Genomic DNA, 18,179 nt, shown 5'->3' with positions numbered 1-18,179 from the left:
TCATGAAACTGTATAAGGGATGCAACAAGAGTGACTGAAACAAACATGTCCGTAACAGAAGCTCCAGAATACCAGTAGATCCATAGATGACCCTCTGAGTATTCCAACCCACCTCTTATCGTCAACACCACACCGACAATGAAAGCAATTCCAGTCATTCCCATTCCTAGTCTTTCTCTCATTAAGGAAACTATATTTACATTCCTACTCAGGTCTGTTCAAGGGGCAAGTCACAGCGGCCTGTCTCCTCCTCTCCCTCTCCGTCGTCGTCTTCTTTTTCTTCTTCCTCCTCCTCCTCCTCCTCCTCCTCCTCCTCCTCCTCCTCCTCACACATCCACTTTGAGTCTCTACTTTAGGCACTCACTGAAAGACTTAACTCGCACTCCTTCAGCGAAACTTTTTGTGTGTGACCTCGTCTGTTGATTTTTCCTCCTTGCATCTCCACGGGAAAATACAGGGAAGCTTTTCTCTTCCTTTCACACTCTTTTCCTTCCTTTCTTCCTTCTCTTTTTTTAGGTGGAGGTTGACTTAATGAAGCTACATTTTTTTCTTTTTAGTTTTCTTTCTCTCACTCTCTTTGACCTTTTTTTTTAGTAGGTGAAAAGAAAAAAAGATGCACAATTTCCATCACCCAATCTCTCTCTCTCTCTCTCTCTCTCTCTCTCTCTCTCTCTCTCTCTCTCTCTCTCTCTCTCTCTCTCTCTCTCGTATGGTGGCGTCGGGTCGTGGTTTATCAGCTACAAGCGTCGTCGCATCACCGCCAGTCATTTCGATTCACCGCAATTGGTTCTTTCCTATTGTTACCCTCTCTCTCTCTCTCTCTCTCTCTCTCTCTCTCTCTCTCTCTCTCTCTCTCTCTCTCTCTCTCTCTCTCTCTGTCTCGTTTCCTTAATGTTAGTCCTATTCTTTTTGTTTTTGTTGTTGTTATGAATGTAGAATAGATATATGATGATGATTATACTACTACTACTACTACTACTACTACTACTACTACTACTACTACTACTACTACTACTACTACTACTACTACTACTACTACTACTACTACAGTAATGACAGTCTCACCAGATCCTTAATTAGTTAACTTTCTCTATCTTTGCAACATCTCTATCTTTGCAACGAAACATCCTTCACAGCATCTAGAGCATTATGTACACACCCACACTGTGCAATGCTTCCTTCCTTCCTTCCTTCCTTCCTTCCTTCCTTCCTTCCTTTCTGCCAACTCTGATTTTATCCATTTCAACTAAACCTCGCCTCCCCCGTGTGACTTTTACCTTGCTCCCTCTAAGGGCTAAAATATCGAGGTCTATTTCCTTCACTATAGCGACTGTACCATATTTCCATCCTCGCTTCACCCACGCACCTCCAAACACCCACAGCCCCAGTCTTACTTTTCCGCTTCCCCTTTGGTTCGCGGGAGGAAAAATGTTAGTCACCAAGGAAGGGTTCTCAGTCCTCTTCGTGTTTTCTCCCTTTCTCTTCTGCCTTCCACTCCTATACGGTAAACTAGAGAGTGATTATTTGGGGTTACTAAACTATTTCTTCATTTATAGAGTTTCGAGTCGTTGGGCTTGAAAATATAAAGAAAAGTCCATTCACAAAAAAACAACAACAATAACAACGACAACAATAACTACAGGATGGCGGGCGGCGAAAGGAACACGGGCTGAGAAGCGAACACTGTATTCCTCAGCAGTGTCACCCCGCGGGCTTCATCAAAGGAGTGAGGCTCGCAGACCAAACTGTCCAGTATATATATAGGCAGTGGAGGTCTTCATGTGGCTGGCAGGAAGGGGCCTTTGTTCCCTTCCGCATCACATTCCGTCACTGGAAACACAGTTGGAGGGAGAAGCTGAAGGTCCTCGTCAAGGCGGAGAGGTTTGCTCGTGTGCCTGTCGATGAGGGCGATGCCTCCCTGCGGCTTCATTGATCACCCTCAGTTCTTCGCCGCTCGGCTCATTGCAAGGGGGGACCTGTCATCAGTGTTTCATGTTTCAGGATATTTAACGAGGAGCACAGCTTGACCTCTCTCTCCCCCTTGCCTTGAATCCCTAAGGTCTTTAAGCCATGGTACCGGAGAGCTGAGTCGTCATTTCACAGTTCTCGACGACAAGGGTTCATGTCCCAGGGTCTTTAGCGAGCAACACGGATTGATCCTTTCTCTCCCTTGCCTTGGGTTCTCTGAGGTTTCTAGCCCAAGAGTGATGGAGAACTGAGCCATCATTTTGCACTTTTCGTCGTCAATTCTCTCATCAGTGTAGGGCGAATCAAGGTCTCAGAGGTATGCTGTAGATGATTGAGGACGCCCTGTGAGCTACATTCCTATTCACCGTTTCAGGCTACATGCACGCAATCCTGGCGTCATTTTGCACCGGTTTGAAGACGCAGGCAGACGAGGCTCGAGGCTTGAGGTCTCTATCTGCTTGCATTATATTGTTTTTCACATAACACATGCAAAATTATTTATCACTCATGTATTTTATTCATTGCTTATAAAATACTTATCATTTTGTGGTCGCCGGAACCTTTGCTTATAGATATTTAATGTTTATAAAGCATTGGAGGTTGTTGCAGGAAGTACAGCTCTGTCTGAGTTGCAAATGACTACTTAATTTTCAGATTTTTGTCTGTTTTTATCAAGCACTTGGGGAAACTGAGATGATAGCGGACAACAAACACATGAAAACCCTCCAGTCTTTAAGATTAGACAAATTTATGGATGGAGATGATAAATGGAAACAGGTAGGATGGTTTGATACAGGAACCGCCACACTTAGGTCTTACGTTACGGCAACTTTCCTTATTTTCCTTTGATGTTAGGTTCTTAATACACCAGAATACCACACGGAAATACCAGAAGTACCACACCTCAAGAGACAATAGCAGGTACAAATATTTTCAGCTGTTACATATTCGTATTCTGAGCAAAACACACCAGCAGCGAAAGGAAAAAAAAAAAAAAAAAAACAAGAAACATAATTAATGATTACACAAAGAATGACTGGCAAGGGAAAGAGTTCTGAGGAAAAAGCACAATACGCCTTTCATTCTCAGGAAACAAAAGAAAAAAGAAAAAAAAAATCTTAGTTTCAAAAGTTAAGGTTCAAAACGACTTAAAGAAAAAAAGAATAATAATAAAAAAAGTAGTATATTACCTGACAGTTTTTTTTTCAAGGCGAGTGAAATGCGAAGTGTGGGTACAGCAACTTTGACTAGTCGACGTGAAGCGGGAAAACTGCACACTCATTAGCACGAGTAGAATGCATAGTTTGTTTTGCAATAATTACCTTAACGAGAGAGAGAGAGAGAGAGAGAGAGAGAGAGAGAGGAGAGAGAGAGAGAGAGAGAGAGAGAGAGAGAGAAGGGGGGGGTGATATGAAACAGACAGACTGACAGATAAGCACAGGCTGGATAGACAGACAGACAGATACATAAATACATACACAGATGGAAAGATATTCTCTCTCTCTCTCTCTCTCTCTCTCTCTCTCTCTCTCTCTCTCTCTCTCTCTCTCTCTCTCTCTCTCTCTCTCTCTCACATTAGGTCAGGCTCATTATTACAAAACGAAATACCGGTAACTGCTCCTACAAATACACAACTAACCTTTTTATTTATTTATTCACCTTAACAACGGGCCACTTCATTTTTACAAGCCCCGCAAAGCCCCCGCCCTTTGTACACCTAATTTTGCTTAAGTGTACGATCCCCGAGCCGCTATTTCACACTGCACCGCCTCTTAAACACTGGCCTTCCTGCAGGGATTACCGCTCACCACATGAGTGCAAATCTACACTAAGTCCAGGAGTATTCTTATGCCTTGCAGAGCTCAGGGCTTCTCTTTGTGGGACGTCAAATGCACTGTGATAAATGATCGTGGTAATTTTAAACTCTAAATAGGCTTTTTCTTGGGGATTTTCCACTTGTTTCTATCTTCTTGGAAATTGCGTTACGACAAAGCTTTCTGTTCTCGTTATGGAAGGGGATGACTGGTGGAAGTAGGTGCGCATATGTTGTACAGGAACTGCCACGTGTAGACCTAGTGGCTTCTTGTAGGCTTTCCTTCATTCTTATGTACTTATAAACTTAATATAGACTGACAAAAAAGGACTCAAAACGCATTATCATTAAAAAAAAAAAACACTCATCATCATCACCATTATTAGTATTACCTTCATCATCATGACAACACAAACACCGCACCGCTACCTAATCACCATCACCACCACTGTCACCTCCTGTGTGTGTGCCAAGCTGAGGCAGGGTATGTAGCTCACTGACTTGCCTTACTCGTGAGCCAACCAGCCTTGAACGTTTTTTATCTTGCATGTGATCTGGCCAGGAGAGGAGTGGCGGGATGGTGAGAGAGAGAGAGAGAGAGAGAGAGAGAGAGAGAGAGAGAGAGAGAGAGAGAGAGAGAGAGAGAGAGAGAGAGAGAATAATTTAACGGAATCATAATCTGAGATACACGCAGATGTTCGTTCCTCTTCCTCTTCCTCCTCCTCTTTCTCCTTCTCCTCCTCCTCGTTCTTCTCTTCCTCGTCCTTCTCTTGCTCCCCAGTGAGTGCTAGCTAATGAAAAGAGACAATAATGCAAAGTGTTAGAGAGGTGAAGGTGCTTGGCAAGGGAAGAAGGCACGAGTGTTGTCTTTAAGTCAAGTAGGGGTCAAGTTACCTGCAGTCATTTCATTGTGTCTCAGTCCTGTGTGTGTGTGTGTGTGTGTGTGTGTGTGTGTGTGTGTGTGTGTGTGTGTGTGTTTAAGAAGGCTTTTCCGATTCAGAATTGATTTTGGTAATGTTTATGGTAGTCATCGTATTACTGATTACAGCTGTTAGTCATATTGCAAGTGCCAAACATTCGTTCCTGCATCTCCATAACAAGGAAGGGACTTTGAAATATGTTTAAGAATGCTTGCTGATTTATATTTTTTAGTAATGCTTATGGTAGTCACTGTATTGTTAATCACGGCAGTTAGTCATATTGTAAGTTCCACACTCCCCATAACAGGAGAGTAACCTTGAAATGACCTCTCTTCTCCCAGATCAGAATTTGTTTTAGTAATGCTTATGGTAGTCACTGTATTGTTAATCACGGCAGTCATATTGTAAGTACCAAACACTCCCTCCTCTATCCCTATGATAAGGAAGTAACGCTGGAACGATCCTCTCAATATTACTTCATTATTCACATCATGTTAATTGTCTCGGTCACGTCTTTCAAAATTAATGGAACACAGTAATGAGGTTATAATTAAGAGCAGGCGTTCTTTTTCATTCACTGTTCAAACTAATTGGAATACGAGTGGATGTATTTTTAAGCCTGACTCACTGGGGTAGAGCTGTACATACACCATGTTTCCTCGACCGTAATCAAAGGCACGTGTTCCTCCCCTTCTTGCTGCAACGCTTAAATAGAACGAGCTTGTATTGCACGTGTACAAACTATCCTAATACCGTGACTGCTTTCCTGCTCCCTGGTGTGTTGCCTGCGTGTTACATTGACAACTCAAAGCAACTCTCGAAAGGCGAAATACTTTTTCCTTGCTGCAACACTTGAATAGAAAGAGATTTTGTTGTATTTGTACAAAACTGTTCTGTTACCTACACTACTTTTCTACTGCTCTGCACGCATCACGCTGACAAATAACTGCAATCAAAGGAACTGTCCACATGCAAAATAGTCTCTTTTTGCCCTCTCATATTATCTTCCATGAGAGAAAATTGTATCATTGTGTGGCATTCCCTTTCTTTTGTACTCATAAGAGAATAATATTTCTCCATCACTTCCTGCACGATGATTTCACAGAGCACATTGCAACATCAAGAAGACGAAGAAGAAGTCTTTTATCCACAATTTTTGTCATTTTCCCTCCACCTTCAGTCTTTTGATCTGCTGACATCCTGCGTGCAAAACCTGACAAGTGATAGATTTCAAAGCGATCACAGGATTTTAGACTGACAGTAAACGCCAGACACAGTGGAAGTGAGTGTGGCAGAATAGATACTTTGAGGAGGGGAGGCATACAGTTAGCAAGATCAGAAGAACGGTTAGCATGAAAACATCGGGTGTATGTGTTTCACGGTGGGAATTAAATAAATAACTGTGTCGTACTGTCAAGAATATTGATCTAATATTCTTACCCAGTGCTTGTCTGCCGCCAGTCAGCACGTGCGAGGCAGTGAGGTAAATATCACACAGGAATGCATGCAGATAGAAACACTTCAGCAGACGTGGCAATTGGGAGAGTGGCTCGGTGTAATAGTCATGGAGGCGAGTTTAGCAGGCGGGGGGTAGGCGTCTCAGGGTAAAAGACAGGGAAAAATGCCTTAAACTTGTTTGTTGCTTTAATGAGCTCAGAATTTTGTTCGTGTTGAGGGTGAGAGCGAAAGGGGAAAGGAAAGGAGGCGGAACGGAGGTACGGCGAGGAAGACGGGAGTGAAGTTATTGTTGGTGTGAAAGTTGGCTCGTTAATTTAACTTCGTAACGACAGCGGCCATTGAAGGAGTATGAGAGGTAGCAGAGTAACGGCGGTAACAACTTACATTTTATACGAAGGCGCTCTAAACAAAGGAGGGAAAGGAAAGGAAAAGTATACCTGCGACACATGAGGAAATATATTAAGTGAGTTACAACGGCAGTGGTGCTCTGAAAAATAAAATATAATACGAAGTTTCTTACACAAGTGCCTGAGGAGAAATAAAAATATGATTAATAACAGCAACTAACGCCTCCAATTAACATCACAGTTTATTATAGACATTAGGGATAATTCCAGAGATATGAATCGCATTATCAAGGGAAAAGCGTGTTTATCTTACACAGTTCTAGATACAGATCTGAATTATGAACATGGGAATCCCTGCTGAAAGTAGAACACAAACTAGACCGGAATGACGATGAATTCTTAGTTAAATTGCTTGTAATACATAATTTTGAGTCTCTACGAGCAATGTTACTTATTGTTTTTGAAGTTGTTTTTTTCTTAGTGTTCATTATAAAAAAATTTCCTTGAATTTTTTGGTATATTTTCTGAGGCGTGTAAGAATGTGGTAGATGTTTTTCTATAAAATATTGAAACTGAATCCTCACAATCTTCAGATATACAAAGAATTATTACCCTGCTTCTCATTCTCTTGTTATCTAGTTTGTTCTGTGTGGCTTTTCTGTAACATCCTAATGTTACCACAACACGCCGGCGCACAAGGAATTTTACTGTGTTTATTTCTCATTGTCCACTTCTCTTCCTTCCTTACCTCTCATAGTAGATGTATGCACAAAGAATTTTACTGTGCTTCTCATTTTTTCGTACGTATTTTTTTTTGTGTCTTTACTATGACATGGTAATGCAATGATCACAGCACCCCACGTAGAAAGAATTTTACTATACTTCTCTCTCATTGGTCAGATCCCTTCCTCTCTTACCTCTCTCACGGCAGACGTGGGAGCAAGACCTTCTGTTTTACGGTGGAATAATTTTCTGCTGTTTGAAGATGGGAATATATTTTTCCGAAGTCACTGAGAAAATAACAGTTTTCAGCATTTTTCAACCACTGTGTCAATTTCTTTTCCAACGAGCGTGTGCAAGGTTACTCTTCCCTGTTGCTGTCTGTCTGTCTGTCTGTCTGTTTGTCTCTGCCTGCCCTCCTTCTCCCCCCCCCTTTCTCTCTCTCTCTCTCTCTCTCTCTCTCTCTCTCTCTCTCTCTCTCTCTCTCTCTCTCTCTCTCTCTCTCTCTCTCTCTCATAATTTCGTAATATTTATGGCCTTCTTGCCACTCTTCATTTTTTAACTTTCAACTTCAGCTGTGGAAAATATTAATGTAGTACCCTGTAACAGAATGCAGTGTGTGTGTGTGTGTGTGTGTGTGTGTGTGTGTGTGTGTGTGTGTGTGTGTGTGGTGTGTGTGTGTGTGTGTGTGTGTGTGTCATTGTGTTTGTGTAAGTCCATTTGTTTGTCTGTCTGCCTGCCTGCCAATAACACTTCCATAAACTAGACCTTTTCTCCCTGTGCCTGTCTATATGTCCTCTCTCTCTCTCTCTCTCTCTCTCTCTCTCTCTCCTCTCTCTCTCTCTCTCTCTCTCTCTCTCTCTCTCTCTCTCTCTCTCTCTCTCTCTCTCTCTCTCTCTCTCTCCCTAAAAGGTTGTAGTAAATTGGGTCTCAAGTGACAGCCAGCTTACACCGCCACCACCTGCTGTAACAATGGTTCTCTCCCACAGTAATCCGGGTTCCCAGCTCAGGGGAGTGCTGCTGGGCCAGACCGGAGGATTTCTCAGCCCTTTTTAACATGCCGTGATAGATTTAGAACACTGGAATTGCGGAAAAGAATGCGGTCGACCGGTCTTGCCTTATCGGACAGTTCGCCTCGGTTTTAGCTGCCACAGTTGCGCTTGAATCCTTCGCCTGCGTACTGAATTGATGATAAAATCGCCTGTTTTGGAGGTAGTACTTGTGTAGTAAGCGAGCGTAGTAATGGCAGGGTTCAGTGACCGTTCTCTTATGCTTTCACTCGTATAGTTCTGTAGGTTTCTCGTATGGTCTTCTTAGTGATGAAAGGTTAAATTATTATTATTTTTTTTTTCCACCAGAGTTATGCTACTAAGATAAACGCAATTTGTAACACCAGACACCAGTGAGCTTTCTCTTATGCTTTCAATCGGTGTACATTTTGAATATTTGTCGTATGCTCACCGTAGGAATGGAATGCAAAACTTAATGGCTTTCCTTCCAGAGTTATGGTGTTCATGTTAACGCAAATAACATCAGACAGCCTCTCCTACGTACATATATAATAAGTTCTGAGGAATAAATGTGGCGTGATGACGTTAGGTACTGAAGGCTGGACGCATCACCTTTGTATTCCAGAGTTATGCTTCCCAGGAAACCTACAAACAAGTGGATTACACCAAAAGCTCTCAGTTTGAATATGCATGGCAGATTCCCGTGACAACCCTGTGCCACAATCGCCGCTTAAGGTTACCGGGTCCAAGTGAAGCCACATTTATAAGTTAGCTGGTCTAGTCTAAGGAACGGGTCACGATTGTGTGTGTCCCGTCGGGTTGGTGTGAGGAAGGGAACCGCCACCCAGGATAGTGAAGCGTTCGAGAGAGTAAAAAAAAAAAAAAAAAGAAAAAAAAGAAAAAAAAAAAAAGTTGCTTGTTATGTGTATGTGTTTCCGCTTTGATATGATAAATGCATACCATGAATATCTCCTTGCAGTGTATTTTTTCTGCTCTAAGAGGGTTTCTGGCAAAGGGCAACCATAGACGGCGGAAAAAAAAAGAGGCCCACTGAAGATGCCAAGTCAAAAAAAAAAAAAAAAAAGAAAGAAAAAGAAAAAAAAAAAGAGCTGTCCAAAGAGAATATCCAGAATAACGAGGAGAAATGTCTTGAAACCTAATTCCTTTACTATAAAACTTATCCGGAACCTCGAGCCAGGCTGTGCTGAATTAGTGCAAACTAGGCAATACGTAATTTCGTTAGCTTATATTTAACGATACATTTAGCACGTGATATAAGCCATGGAGTGTGTTGTGCCAGCGTCTCTCTGCCGTTTAGTTGTAATTGTCTAATTTTCATCAGTGCTTGGTGCCCTTAGAGAATTTTCACGTCCGTGGATTTTCTTTTCCCGCTTGCTTGAGTGCTCCAAACTTTACATGTCGAGAGAGAGAGAGAGAGAGAGAGAGAGAGAGAGAGAGAGAGAGAGAGAGAGAGAGAGAGAGAGAGAGAGAGAGAGAGAGAGAGAGAGAGGGTGTGTGTAACGAAGGCCAAGGCTTGTGGGGGAGAGCGTGGGGTTCTGAAACGAGTGACTTTGTGGATATACAGAGATTTTTATTCGCTGCTTCTTTTCCTTCCTTTAACAATACCCACCGTGGCAAAAGAATAGTTGACGCGAGCATTTTGAAAAACACACTGTCAGAGAGAGAGAGAGAGAGAGAGAGAGAGAGAGAGAGAGAGAGAGAGAGAGAGAGAGACTTTTTCCATAACAACACAGAGAAGAGTAAGGTTTGCGAGGGAAGGGAAACTTTTATTAAACTTGATATTGTGTTGCTAACTTTGCATGCGTTGTTTGTTCATCCTTTGTGTTCCTGTGGTTACTTTCCTCCTCCTCCTCCTCCTCCTCCTCCTCCTCCTCTTCCTCCTCCTCCTCCTCCTCCTCCTCCTTCTGTTCCTTCTGCCCCTAATCCGCGGTAATAATTTGTGCCACTCAGCCCTGATTGCATAAATAGCGAGATAACTTTCTGGTTATTGATAGCTATATTAATTAATCTGCTCAGGCCCCCACCAAAAATTAAGCCAATAACTCAGCAAGCCGCACGAGAGAGAGAGAGAGAGAGAGAGAGAGAGAGAGAGAGAGAGGAGAGAGAGAGAGAGAGAGAGAGAGAGAGAGAGAGAGAGACGCTGATTCATTGCCCGTCCTTGCGTTCGCCCGAAGCCTCACAACTCAAGCTGGAATGAATGATAAGATACTATACATACTTTGTCATTGAAAAATTGAAAATTGTCGTGAAAAAAATAATAAAAACATGTAAATATCAGGGATTTCTATTATGTGTGGTATATGGAAACAGTCCTCTCTCCTCTCTCTCCTCTCTCTCCTCTCTCTCTCCTCTCTCTCTCTCTCTCTCTCTCTCCCTCTCTCTCTCTCTCCCTCTCTCTCTCTCTCTCTCCTCTCTCTCTCTCTCTCAAGCTTAAAAGATACGAGCAACCGGCACAGCCACTACTAAAATTGTTAGCCAAATTGACACCAAATCCAATAAATGTCTGACCTTGTTTATGGAGGACAAAGAAAATGCATAAATAAGGAAATAAACTCCCCTCACGACTAAAGCCACAATACACTGGTGCTTCACGACACTCGATAGATCCTCTTTGGGCTTCGCGGTGTCGTGTTCATTTCTTCACCTCACGCAAGGTATTGGAAACGTTTCTTACAGGCCAATCAATGCTGTGTTTCGAAATGGATTCCTTCCTTTGTGATCGCTGCAATGCTAGTACGTGGAGAGGCGACACTGAGGTGGACTGAGGTGGAGTGGTTGTGTTAAGAAGGAGAGATGAGTGTATGGGAAGGAGGATGCTGGAGATGGATCTAGCAGAGAGAGAGAGAGAGAGAGAGAGAGAGAGAGAGAGAGAGAGAGAGAGAGAGAGAGAGAGTGTTTATAGGTTGCAGCTAAATACGTGCCTGTAATGGGTATGACTGAGGAAAAGGTTAAAAGATTAGGTTGATCCTCTGTGGCGATCCTTGACACGAACAGCCGAAAGAAGAGAGAAAATAAGAGACCCGTGGAAGTGACTATATTTCTCCTCAGACAGATGCATTAAGTCTTTTGTCCGGACAACCTTAACACTTGACTGATTATAAGACAGATTAGTTATTTTCCCTCTTAATCCCCACGCCAGGTATAATTGAGACAGCGGCATGAATAGCGTTAGCAAGGAGATGTAGGCAGTTGCGGTGAGACACAGGCGCGTTCCCTTTACGATGAATGCATTTGAGTAAGAAGTAATAAGCTCTCAGTGGCAGCCATGAGCCCTGTTGCCTCTGAAGCCGATCCCTTGATGATTATCCATTGTTCTGACGCGCGTGTGTGCGGGGGTGGGGGAGGAGGAGCGGGGTTACAGAGAGAGAGAGAGAGAGAGAGAGAGAGAGAGAGAGAGAGAGAGAGAGAGAGAGAGAGAGAGAGAGAGAGAGAGACGGTATAGCCGGAAAAAAAAGAATATTCCAGTTTTTCTTTTTCCCTCGCCGAAAGTGCAGCGCCTGAATACAATAGGCAAGTCTTCGTTTCTGGTGGGAGAATGTACACGAGAGGTTCCCGTGTTGAACCCAGGTGCGGCGCTTCCTACACGGGATCGCTCGCCCCACCACTGATTATTGCAAGCATTTTCGCCGAGCCTCGAGGTAGGGGTGCACTGCAGGCTGTGGGTGGGGCTCCTAACCCGCAGTAAAATGTTATCATGTCTTTGGGTGGAGCGTCCTACTTGTGTCGCTGTCTGTTAGTGCGGCGAGGGAAGATTTCAAGACATTTCTGGTAATGTTAGATGTGCTTTCGATCTCTTCTCTGTAGGTACTGGTCGCTTTAGTGGGACGTTTTCTTTCCTATATTCTTTTTCCTCTTTATCTGGAGACCCTATTACATAAAAAGTGAATGAATTTCGTAATATGAAGCGTGACAGGTCTCTGCTATGCCTTTTTTTGGACGGGGATCTTCAGTGGGCCTTTTTTCTCTTATATTTTTATTTGCCCTTGGACAAAGATACTCTTAAAAAGTGCATTTCGTATTATGAAGCGTGACAGCTCTCAAATGTTGCTATCTGGTGCTACCCTTGAACTTCTTATCCAGTAACATTACAGACGAGGAATGATAATGAACATACACGTGACATATTGTAGCATTTGTGTGTCTGCAGTTTGCGATTCATTTCGAAAGCATTTACAACGGTGCAAGTCACATTAAATTGAGTATCTTAGTGCTTAAAAACACGTTAGCGCACTTTGAACACTATATCAGGCAGGGAAAATAATGTTCAGCGGGTGATTTATAGGAAGGTGTTAAAAAAGTAAATAAATGAAATAGAAATACAAATCTGTTAGAAAAAAAAGAGAACTTATGGCGTAGTTGCATAAAAGAGTCGATATTATCACTAACAGAATCGCGAATCCCATCATAGTTTCTGGAATGACATGAAATACTACATACAGTGCACTGCCGTAATGCTCATGCTGATATTCTTGATGGAGAGAAGTAACAGCGATAAAAATAAAGTTATAAAAAACCTACGTGTCTCTCCGGCCATTCATACTTCTAGCTCTCGGATTGCGCCGTGCTGGAATGAATTAGTTAAGAGGCAGTTTCATGCTCCAGCCAGATTTAGCATCAAGAACACATTCACTCGATGGATTGCGAATAGTGACACTGAAAAAAAAAAGAAAAGGTTGTTTTCTCTGCAATAACGCGGTTCAGTAACACGAAATCGCTTGAATCTGTGAGTGAATCTGTGTTTAAATTAGACTTATGCCGACTATGCAAAATATAACAGCAGGCAAAGCACATCACTATAAATACTTGACTTTAAAGGTTTAGATCTGCACCAGTCAAGGAAAAAAACACTGGTCTCGCTGCTTGTGCTGTCTAGTCTTGAAGAAACGTAATTGAAGTGATCTGCTTACAGTATGTTCTTATGTGAGGTGGAAATAGGCAGGCGTGCTTTATACAGGGACTGACTGCCACTTGTAGATATATTGGCTTTCTGCAGCTTCCTATGTCTCCTAATATTCTTTATGTTCTCATACGGGAAGCACAAGAGTGGAGAGACGAAGAGCTTCTATCGAGAATATTCTCACATTGCAGTCTGTGTTGGGAGGGAAGAGGTCACTGAACTTTTCCTCTGACGCTCCCTTTGTCCTCCGTGACTGGTTTTGAGCCCATCGTTAATAATTTAAGGCGGTTGAACATGTTGCAAAGGACTTAGCTCCTTTGTCGCACAGCACTACAGGATTCTTAGGTCACGCACTCAGGTAGGTAGACACACACACACACACACACACACAGACACACAGACACACATAGACACAGACAAAGTGAAGATAATTTCGGCAGTGAAACGTAATTAGAAAGGTGTGTGTGTGTGTGTGTGTGTGTGTGTGTGTGTGTGTGTGTGTGTGTGTGTGTGTGTGTGTGTGCGGATCTACAGAGAGAGAGAGAGAGAGAGAGAGAGAGAGAGAGAGAGAGAGAGAGAGAGAGAGAGAGAGAGAGAGAGAGAGAGAGAGAGAGTGTGTGTGTGTGTGTGTGTGTGTGTGTGTGTGTGTGTGTGTGTGTATGTGTGTGTATACATTCAACAGAATTTACATGAAAACACTATTCCATTGATCACTTAGGTGGAAACTCGAGTCAAAGGCCCATTCATATCATTACTTTCCGTCCTTTAAGTGGAGTGTTACACTTCACCGCGGAGTTCCTGGTCTTTCCTTGTCGTCTCTTAAGGTTCTTACTGCTGTCAGTGTGGATGATTCACCTCACGACATTCTCCCGCCATTTCTTTCGCCGCATCATAACGCCGCTACTTATTCTGGCACTTGTAATGCTCTGGTGTATAAGTCAAGCCGTAATTTGGTGTGTAATCATCCCCGTCCTTCCTTTTATTCACGTCGCCTGTGGTTCAGTCCACGTTCTTCAGTGTTATTCAAGTCACGGTCGGCGAGGCGAAAATAGATTTTTTTTTTTTTAATAATTTTGTTGCTCCTTGTATTCACGTCGCCTCAGGTTAACTGTACGTTCTTGTGTGTTATTTAAGTCACGGTCAGCGAGGAGAAAATAACTTTTTTTTCATTGAGAAAATTGCCTTGGCCGTATTTTGTTTTTTTTTTGCAAATTCTTCAGTTCCTGCATTTTTTAAAGCGTCATTTAGCTTTTATTTTTTTTTTCTTTTCGTGTTGATTATATTTTCTGGCACCAGACTTGACTTGACTCCATTTGTGAAAGTAAAAATTAAACTAAAGCCCAGATGATATGTTGCTAAATCTGGCCAGTAATTGAAATCAAACAGCCATGTTGCATTATCGGTTTTAGCGAATGGCTAATTAAGTCAGGCGGCGCCCAGCTTATTATTGGTGTTTCGCTGCCTGGCTCAACTTGAATGTGTGTTCTTTTTTTGTTAATCTTGCAAACGCTATTGTTGGAAAAGAAATACCTTTGTGAGATGAGGAGTTTTGTGATTTTATTAGTTTATTTATTTATTTGTTTGTGTGTGTTTTATAATTTTTCAAACGCTGTTATAGTTGGGGAAAAAAATGCCTTTGTAATATGAGGAGCTACGTCACTGCATTTATTATCACTGGTTTTAATCTTTCAGGTAAACTAATAATGGTACTTTTCATGGAGATATAAAAAGAGTATATTTAAGAATGACTATGACACACACACACACACACACACACACACACACACGAAAAAACTATACTCGTACATGGCGTAGCGCGTTGTATGTGTGTGTGTGTGTGTGTGTGTGTGTGTGTGTGTGTGGGGAGGATGTGAAGGAGGTGGGCAGAAAGAAGTTGGAATGAGAGAATAAGCTGAGGTGAGATATCAGTCAGGAAGAAAGGTAATGTGGAGGAAACGATATGTGTGTGTGTGTGTGTGTGTGTGTGTTTTAGTGTGTGTAATTAATTTCTCCCAATAAGAGCGCTATACTGAGAACACGTGATTTATTGTACAAGGAGGAAATCTTACTTAATCGCCGAACACTAAATAGTTTTTAATTACGTTGCATTCTCCGCAAAATGAGGACACAACAATTGGTCTGTGTGTGTGTGTGTGTGTGTGTGTGTGTGTGTGTGTGTGTGTGTGTGTGTGTGTGTACTGCTAGTGTATCTGCATCACAATTTAGGCCAAAAGCAGACTTGCATAATTCCGTTTGTCTCTGTTAGTATGTGTATGTGTGGCTGTCTGTGTGTCTGTCTACTTGTGTGTGTATCGCTGCGGTTAGAAGGTTAGGTTAGGTTACGCTGCGCTCGGTTTAGTTAAGTTACGTGATTTTTTTAAAATTTTTTCCATGTCTGAGGATACATGACAACTCTTGGTACACCTCTATATCTGTTTGTATGGCCTTGTGTATTGATATAACTGTCAATTTGGAGATGCCTGGATATCTTGTTTCCCACCTGCCCCTATTTACCAGTCAAAACACACACACACACACACACTCTCTCTCTCTCTCTCTCTCTCTCTCTCTCTCTCTCTCTCTCTCTCTCTCTCTCTCTCTCTCTCTCTCTCTCAAGGTTGTTCGTGGTGGCAACGCGTTACGTTCTCCATCCATTGTTAACATTTTCCTTTGTGGCGCATATTTTGTCGTCGTTATTTGGATTTTTTTGTTACATACTGTGAAATTTGCCGTTATTTTTTTTTTACGCAAAATGAAATTTTCTGGTGGTCTGATCACGCTAATATTTAACGCAGGCGGAATTCTGAAAGCGCAGTATGCAATTTCATGAAATAAACTCATTTTTTTTTAGGCTTAAGCAAATTTAGCTCTTTTTTTTTTTTTTAATCATACCTTCTGCGTCCATGTTAAAAAGAAATAGGTTATCTAATATGAAGGATGAATAATGCCAGTGTCCTTACTCACCATCATTATCATCATCACCACCACCACCACCACCACCACCACCACCACCACCACCACCACCACCACCACCACTACTACCACCACCACCACCACCTTTACTACAACAGTCATCACCTCAATCAGTAACATTATTAGTATCACTCTCCGTGTCTTTGTTTCTTTGACCATCATTACTGTTATAAGTGTTACGAGCGCCATTCCCATAACTGGCAGTAGTTTTAATAATGACTCACTGGTGCCATTACAGAGAGCACACTTGTTATTGCTGTTATTATTAGCAACGTCTGTCCAAAGAAAGGAAAATCACGGGAATAGATTGCACAGTGATCATACCCAACGTCATCAAACGGAGGTAAATTGTGGGAAATATATAGTATGCTGTGTCTTGGTTTCCCTGCAAGACGCCATCAGACCTACACGTGGCACTCCCTATATGGAACACACCTACATATTTCCACCCATTCCCATCGATAAATCCGCCTAATCTTCTGTTATCATATGATTTTGAACTGAATCTGCTTTTAGTTCATAAGAGAATATAGGAAGTTACGAGAAGATATCGGACCTACACGTGACAGTCCCAGTGTAAAATATATCCACTTATCTCTACCATTCCCATCCATGAATTGGTCTAATATTCTTTTAAAACCATTCACATATCCATACTATTTAATTTCAATCTTGTATGCATACTGGAAGTGTTGTCCTGCCCATGTCCTTTCTCATTGGGATGAAAACTCAAGTAAACGTCCAATTTATTGAAAGTTCTGACGATGCCTTCCATTACAACACTCACTTCATGCCTTTCATCTTTGTTTATTTTTCCATCCCAGAGAGAGAGAGAGAGAGAGAGAGAGAGAGAGAGAGAGAGAGAGAGAGAGAGAGAGAGAGAGAGAGAGAGAGAGAGAGAGAGAGATGTACGAGTATGAAACTTGAGGACGAAAGTACGAAAAAAATAAAATAAAACAACACAACATGAACAGATGAAAGACAGAAACTTTGAAGATCAGAAGGTGGTGAGTTTTATGAAGAGAACAATGCCTTGGAAACACACACACACACACACACACACACACACACACACACACACACACACACACACACACACACACACACACACACACACACACACACACACACACACACACACATAAACAAACATAAAAAAAAAAACACACACCATCACTGAACAGAAGAAGAGAGAGAGAAAGAGAGAGAGAGAAAAAAATTGACAATACCAAGAAGAGCCAAAGAAACATAGGCCTTTTCCTCCATCATACCTTTCCCCCACAAAGGAGTGCAGATGAATAGAACGAGGCTGACTGAGGAAGAGGAGAAGAAGGAGGAGGAGAGGAAGGTGAAAAGGGACATTTAGCTTACATATTATCCTGTCTGGAGTAATGATCATGAAAACTGCGACCATATAAAACCCTGGGAAGACTTGTGACCTTAATGGCCTGGCTCTCCCTAACGGTCGTTCTGATAACACTGGAAAGTAGCTCAGGCCCCGGTTGGTGAGAGAGAGAGAGAGAGAGAGAGAGAGAGAGAGAGAGAGAGAGAGAGAGAGAGAGAGAGAGAGAGAGAGAGAGAGAGAGATGGTATAGAAGATCCACATAAGGTAGTTTGGCTTGAATCCCTCCTGTGACATTGACTGGTGACTACACACACACACACACACACACACACATGAATGGACGACATTATCATTACTATTCTTCTCTTATATTCCGTAGGCAGCATTCACTAACAAGTAATTATTTCGGGTGAATTGTGTATAGATAAAGCTTAAACTCACACATCCGTGGCCGCCGTGGTACAGTGGGACCGCAGACTTTGGGGGTCCAGTTCGAATCCTGGCCACGGTGGCAAGGTAGGAAGGGTAGCAGTTCCCAAATGCCATGTCCAGAGTTCTTCGTTAGGAGGCACCGTCTTTGCCCCGATGGACGAGGAGAACCGAAGCCAAGAATCTTTATCCAAAATTCACGATATCACCTCTAAAATATCTCCATTAATAGAGGAGGTGATATAGCAAAAGTCATAGAGTTAAGATATGTAGGAAGT

General features: G+C 42.3%; 1 protein-coding gene across 3 annotated transcripts in view; it reads left to right on the top strand.

The window, feature by feature from the left end:
* LOC135107088 (microtubule-associated protein 4-like) overlaps positions 1–18,179 on the top strand; it is a 493,319-nt gene that overhangs the window by 37,235 nt on the left and 437,905 nt on the right. The window lies entirely within an intron of this gene.

The sequence above is a fragment of the Scylla paramamosain genome, chromosome 14, assembly GCF_035594125.1.
Source record: "Scylla paramamosain isolate STU-SP2022 chromosome 14, ASM3559412v1, whole genome shotgun sequence".
NCBI classification, from domain to species: Eukaryota; Metazoa; Arthropoda; class Malacostraca; order Decapoda; family Portunidae; genus Scylla; species Scylla paramamosain.
This window is presented reverse-complemented; position numbering and strand designations above follow the sequence as displayed.